At 41.4% G+C, this 7500-nt stretch overlaps 1 protein-coding gene across 1 annotated transcript in view; it reads right to left on the reverse strand.

The window, feature by feature from the left end:
* The window catches only part of LOC138000734 (high choriolytic enzyme 2-like), a 65704-nt gene that overhangs the window by 18719 nt on the left and 39485 nt on the right, over positions 1–7500 (reverse strand). The gene's annotated exons all lie outside the window — the stretch shown is intronic.

Consider the following 7500-nt stretch of genomic DNA (forward strand, 5'->3'; position numbering starts at 1 on the left):
TTGGTCTTCCCAAACGGAAAATTTCCGGAGAAAACGGGATTTCTTGAAAGGTAGTCCAAAATTCCTCAACGGAATTTCCAAACGGAAAACGTGCTTTCCCATTGCTTACCATTTGTACAAACCTAGTACCAACTGGTTTCTGCTTGTAAATGGTAAACAACCCTAATAATTTAGTCATTCACCTCAATAGACCAATTTCGATATATTAAAATTCAGTCCAAAACAAAAGGCATCGTCTCGAGGCTCTGGGGAATAAACTCATACAAATCCTTCAATTTATTCCCCAGAGCCTCGAGATGATGCCTTTTGTTTCGGACTGAATTTTAATATATCGAAATTGGTCTATTCGTTCACTACGGCTTTCATTCTAGCATATTTCAAGGCTTCTCGAATGTGTTTTTAAAGTTTGTCAACACGGAGGCGCGACTGTGATTGGACGACTGAGACAATGCAGTTACGTCAGGAGACTCAGGGGAATAAAGAAATTTGCGGTTGACAAACTGCAGTCTGCTACCCCGGTAAGGCTCAGTTTGTTATCAAAAGTCGAACCCGTGGCTGGCCACTTTGGTTATAAAGCGCATCTTTCGAAACTGTTTCCTTGCAATATCACCGGCTGAGGTCTCTCACTGGACCGCTATTGCGTTGATGGTGGGTTGAGATGAAAGTTCAGTCTTTGTCAATTGATTCTGATGTGGAATTGTGACCGTGGGAACATTTTATCCAGGAATATTTGACTCAAATTGGTGGCTCCTGAGAATTTAGTCGCCAGCCTTGGGATTTTATTATACCGTTGACAGCCGAGATTGAAAAATGGCTCAAATTGCGTCGGATCTGGAAAGTAGCCACACAGGAAGGAAGCTACCACAATGGCAATAAGGTTAGGCTTTTTAATTGAAATTTTTTTCATATAATTATCTTCTTAAACCTTTTGCCGGAATTCTACGGTGGCGCAGAAGTGGACACCGAATTCGAAACACTCACAATCACTCACACCGAATTCATAATTCATAAACTTGAACCAATAACAATAACGTCAATAAGGCCAGCGGCAGACAGCTGGAGATTATTCCCAGGTGGGTTAGCACCCTCGGCTGGAGCAAAAGCGGCAAGGCAAAGTGAACTCAACTCCAGGAATTACGGATCTTCCAGGAATTGTGTCACTGAGCCATAATTTCTGCTCTTCTTGTTGCACAGTTCTTAACAGGGAGGTCCTGGCATTGTAATATTACTTCATACGGGAGTTAGAATACGATTTGATTCTCTTGTTTCGTGCAAGTTTCATGTTACTGAAATGAGTCTCAGAACTATGAAGAACAGGTTGATGTCAAAAGGCCTTCGGCGAAAAGGCTGCAAAATTCGACGAAGGAGAAGTGAGGCGAAGGATACAACAGGAGATAGATGGGCCTGGTTGTATTTCGGCTTCCAGAAGTGTGTGGCACACATTAAGAAGAGAGGGTTATGCGATACCAAGACACGCAGTGAAGGAAATAGATCCAGACGGTTTTGAGATGAGATGGGCACATCGACTGAGAAGACGAGTTTACGTGAACACGGGGCCAAACTATTGCTGGCATATTGACAGATATGATAACAGATATGGCAAGATCGTATTTGGAAGTGGTAAGAGAATACGGGGGTTGTCCTACAAAGTCAAGTCTGATTGTGGAACTGACAACAGATTACTGGCGGCTGCACAGTGCTTCTTCATGATTTGGCGAGTCACATTTATGGAACCTCTCTTCATAATCAGAGAATAGAAGCTGGTGGTTTTTTCAAGGGCGGAGTAGAGCAACTTGGTGGATAAACTTCTTTAAAGACTTAATGTAGTGCTCACCCTTCACGCCTGGGGATGACCTTGAAGTGGAGTGTTTCCGGCTTGGTTTTTCTGGTCTAATCCAGCATGACCTAGTTATCGTGATGAATCATTGGAATACTCATTTCATCCGAAGATCACGTGATGAAACAGTCGCCAGATGACCAGATTAACTGTTCTTTATGCCCGAATTGTCTACTTATCAAGACTACAAGCATCCTTTTAGTGAGGAACATTTACAGCACATTCTGGAAAATCACTTCAACATGAAGGAAGGCCCAAACAAATATCAAGTGTATTTTAAATACATTCTTAGTATAACAGAACTAGCACTTCCTAAAGATTGGAGGGAGGGGCTGCATCTTTACAATCGCCTTTTTGATATTGCAAGTCGAGGATTATGACTTAAACTCTTCCGTTTGTTGGTTTTGAGTTTCATAAGTATTGAAATCCAGAATTTTTTTTTAATGGATTTGGTACTATGATGTAAGAGCCCAGCCAATTGTTGTCCGTTGAGGATACACTTCAGTGACTGTAACATTAAGTTATTCCACTACTATAACACAATTGATTTCTTTAATGAAAGGGACATTTGGGAACATTTGGTACGGTCACCTCTACCTATAGAATGTTCCATGCCTGGTACCCAGGCGTCTCTGATTACGCAGAAGCGAGTAAATTAATGTTGATGATGATGATAATGATGACAAGTTTTATTTAAGTGCGGTTTCAACAATTCATACATTAAAATAAAATATGCTCTTCCATCGAGCCGGGTTTTTACATTTAAATCTTACAATATTAACATAAGGCTAAAATTAGGGGTTTTTTTTAACGTACCACCAACATCAGTCAACAATTCGACCAAAAAAGAAACAAGCAAACTTAAAGACAACTTTGCTTTAAAAGAAGTGAGATTGGCTTGACGTTTTGCTTGGGTGGAAACCCTGTTCCAGAGCTTTCCACCTCGCATGTTTCCTTGCTTCATGAACAAATTATGTGCTAAAGCCCTTAGTAAAAGTTGTGGGAAGAACTCACGAAATATTCTTTAAAATGTCGCGAGCGATCTGGAAAAAGACCATTAACCGCCTTGTACATGGTAACTGCTAATTGATTGGTACACCTTTGTTCAAGTACGTCCTAGCCAAGGGCATATAGTGAACTAGAGGAAGGTGTCCAATAGTCAGAGTTAGTGACTATGCGAGCAGGCCTACTTTGTAACTTTTGCAGTCTTTCATATTGACATTTATCAATGCAACCCCGCCCACACAGGGCTACAATCGTCAAAATATGGTACAACAAGAGCGTTATACATACTAAGTAAGGTATCCCGCTGTACTAATATCAGTAAGGCCTTAGCTAGTTTCAAGACTGCCACGCCTGATGATATTTTTTTAGCTATTGTCATCGCTAAATGTGCCGCAGAATTCCGGCGGGCGTGGTTTACGCAACCCTGCTTGTTGGCAGCTAATTGCCCGTTGTTACCACTTCCAATATCTCCTTATTTAAAGATCCCGCTGCTCAGATTCGTAGCCTGCTAACGCAAACCTATTTTCGGCGGTCGTTTCTCTCCCCCGAAAAATAGCGTCTGCGAAACCGAGCTGCAAAACGATTTCTGTGACGTAAAATTCTTAACCAATCAGAATTAGGCTCATAAATCTCCAGAACCAACACGCAGGAATACTTGCGCGTTGTCCACGTGAACACACGTCAGATTAATGGCGGGCAATCGGGTGGGCAATATGGAGGATACATGTATTAAAAAGATTGTGAGATTTTTCGGCATTTAAAAATTAAGTAGCCACCAAGGAGGAAATGCGATCAAGTATGTTGCAGCCTAGAAGAAACGCGATGTTTTCGTCAATTTACCGAGGGGAAAGTCCTTGCTTGTGGTGTTTTAGACCGTGCGGTGCTCTTCTGGGAAAAAAATACTGTGATTATGATTTAACCATTACCAATTCTTGTCGGATTGTTTTACTAGAATATTCTACAGTAAGTTGTCCTTTGGTCTCCTTTTCTCTGACTCTGGAAGAGACAAGGCCTTCAAGTTAGGCTCTCGGGCTGATTTTACTGGTTGCTTTCGCCTCCAGTGCGCTGCTTTAATTTTAAGCCGATCTCTTAACTCGAAGAATAATGTCACCGTCAAACTGTCCTTAAATTTAGTCCTCAAGCTCGTCCTCTTTACGTACTGCTTTCTTGAATCGTAGCGGTCGATAATATCATTTCGTGTGGCAGTTAGCCCACATAAAGCGGCTCGAAGTATCAAAGATGAGATGAACCATAACACTCTTACCAAACACATTTATCTTTTCCTTTGCAGCCAAACAATTTGTCCGTCAAAGAATGCAACATTCGCCACCACAGGGAATCTTAATTCTTTAGCGTTTCACTCAGCTGTTCGTTTCAAAGGTTCGCTAGTGACAACGATAACACGTAACGTGATTGGCGAAAAAAAAACAAAAGCAGTTACGTTACAGAAATCGTTTTGCAGCTCGCTTTCGCAGACGCTATTTTTTGGGGGAGAGAAGCGACCGCCGGAAATACGTCTGCGTTTGCAGGCTACTCAGATTCGGGGCTTTACGAAAGAGATACCCAAGCCGGCAAGTTTTAAGGGATTTTCACCCACCATCCTCCCCTTCGGCAACATTATGAACAGCTTACGTTGTCGCTCCCAGCTTCTCATTGCTTCGGCTACAATTGAAATCTTTCCCATAACTAACCCGCCCCGGACAGTGAGCGCCATAAGCAATGAACGAGGATGGTTCACTGTCTGATCGATAAGGGAGTGTCACGTTAGAGTGTCATCTACATTTTGTATTTCGATCCCCAGATATCTGTGGGTTTTGACTCTATCTATGGCATACCTATCTATTTTTATGTCAAGTTGACAGTGTAAGTGGTCGATATTAAATTGATTGCCAATTACAGAATATTTAGCTTTTTTGAAGTTTAATTTAGACTAATTTTGTTAAGTTGTTACGAAGACTAAATTCCATTTAGATCACTAACTTTGACTGAAGGTCAATAGGGACACGAGAAATAAGGGTGAGATATGCATCCTCAGCATGCAGTCTTGAAGTTGACACTAGATCACATGAACGGAGGTCCTATACATTTAATGAGGTACAATCGACCTTTTTGCAGATACGGCGGCCATTTTGATTTCTATTGTTTCGAAAGACATTATGGGATGCTCAGGGGGCAAATTAATATGTATTTGCCCCCTGGGCATCCCATAATAGCTATTCAAAACAATACAAATCAAAATGGCCGCAGTATCGGTAAAAAGGTCTATTAGGGTCCCAGAATGGATCCTTGAGAGAGACCACACACAATGGAGCACTAATCAGATAGGGCACCATTTAAGTACAATCTCTGTTTCTGATCAGTGAGAAAGAATTGAAATCATTTTATATTTGACATCTTCAATTCCCACGACCTGCTCCCGTCTGGCCTTGTGGCTCAGTCGGTAGAGCAGCGGTGATCTAACCCGAAGGTGGGTTCAATTCCCTCCCTGGTCAGATTTTTTTACTCTGTCGTTGAGAGGGCCCATTTCCATTAGTTGGGCTAACGCTCACATGGTTTACATAGGTAGAAAATAGCACTTCACAGCGCCCTCTCGTAGTTAATTCTGTTACCTTTACCTTAGCCGGAAATATCACATGGATACTGTCTTTATATAGATCAGGAAAACGATTGCAATTGGCTTACTAGTGAGACTGCATCATTTTGTACCGCGGCAAATTCTAGTTAAAATATATCGATAACTTATTTACCCGTATATTACATATGGACTTACTGCTTGGGGTCAAGCAGCGAAGATTCATCTCAACAAAATTCTTTTCCCTCGAAAAAGAGCTCTTCGGAAAACAAACTTCTCAAATAGACGCGATCACGCAATGCCTGTCTTCATTGACGCCAATGATTTACCCTTGAAATTTTTATATTATCAGACCATATGTAATCTTATACATGATGTCCATAACAGTAAGGTACCTTCTGGCATTTTTAATCTAATTCAAAAACAAGTAGTTGTCATTCATTTAATACTAGAGCATCGGCTTCAAGAAATGTTTGTGTTAGCAGTGTCGATCTAGAAGTATATAAACTATCCTTCTCTCGCTTTAGGGCAAAGCTGTGGATTGAGATACCCACTCACATTCGACATCTCTCTAAGAATGATTTCAAAAAACACTACGCAAATTATTTCTTAACATTTTGAATTCAGAAGATGATTACATTGATTTGCCCACCTTAGTTGAAAAGATAAAGCTAGTCATCAATGTCGACAAGTAAATTCTTGTATATCTTTTTCTATTTCTTCGATTCGTTTCATTCTTTTTTCTTTATTGTGTTATTGCTGCTAGAGATGCGAGCAGCAACACTACTTTTGACAGAGTTCCTGTGGGACATGCGCACCATTTTCATATTGACGAGAAATTCAATGCTTCGATAGGTATGCGTGTTGCAATGATCGTGACGTGGGGTAATGACTTTGAGCAATGCATCATGGGATGATTTAGACTACCAAAATAAGTTGCGGAAAGCTGTTCTTAATTCTTTTGTGGAAGTAAATTGCGACTCAAATATTCTATTTACAATGCAGAATCCAGTATTTCATGTTTGTGGGAATATTCATCAAGTGAGCGTTTCGAATCTGGTGTGAGTGTTCCGAATTCGGAGTGAGTGATTTCGAATTCGGTGTGGGTGTTTCGAATTCGGTGTGAGTGTTTCGAATTCGGTGTGAGTGATTTCAATTGGGTGTGAGTGTTTCGAATTCGAATTCGGTGCGAGTGTTTCGAATTTGGTGAGTGATTCGAATTCGGTGTAAGTGATTTCGCTTTCGGTGTGAGCGTTTCGAATTTGGTGTGAGTGTTCCGAATTCGGAGTGAGTGATTTGAATTCGGGGCGCACTTCTCGGCCACCGTAGAATTCCCATACAAATCCTTATATTTTTGTCGGCCATGCTCACACTGAGCTTGGGGCGCCTGTATATTTTCTGACCCAACAATGCTTTGTATTCTCTTTATTTAGCTCGGTGGTGATCATAATCTTGCATACGGTAAGAGCTACTGAAATTTAAATTGGCCAATCAGAATTCAGCCAGCGGGAAAAACTGTGCTATCCGACGTCACGTCAATTGCTAGCAATAAAAGAGCCAGAAAACCATTAAAAAGATTTTGCGGCAACTTATTTGTCAACAAACTTTGGCGCCAAAACTGGGGTGCCAGAGAGCGGCAATTCGAACGTCAGCTGTTTTGCTTTGGCTGTTATTTACGCTTTTTCTAACTAATTTCTGACGAATTCAGTGTAGTATTTTCGAATAAAGTGTGAAAAGACGTCAAAACTGCGTTTATAGTGTACTTATTTATGTTAACTTCGCAATGATGCCGTCCTTTCGACAACGTAGATGGACAACAACGCACGGCGCACGGAAATACACCGTTTCCAGTGAAAGGGCAAAGGATTGACAGGATAGCACAGTTTTTACTGCCGCGCGCACTGCAGGCGCGGGTTCCGTATGCACGGAAAGGGTTTGGCTGAACTCTTTCCTAGCGCTTTGCGCCGCATAGGGCTGGAATGGCGGCTCATCACTTGGCAAATATACACTAAAATATAAACGGGGTGCTCGTCACACATCGTTACAGTCCCAAACTGAAACCTTATAGCCGGGAAGAATAATAGAA

Source organism: Montipora foliosa, chromosome 4 (genome assembly GCF_036669935.1).
Source record: "Montipora foliosa isolate CH-2021 chromosome 4, ASM3666993v2, whole genome shotgun sequence".
Classification (NCBI taxonomy): Eukaryota; Metazoa; Cnidaria; class Anthozoa; order Scleractinia; family Acroporidae; genus Montipora; species Montipora foliosa.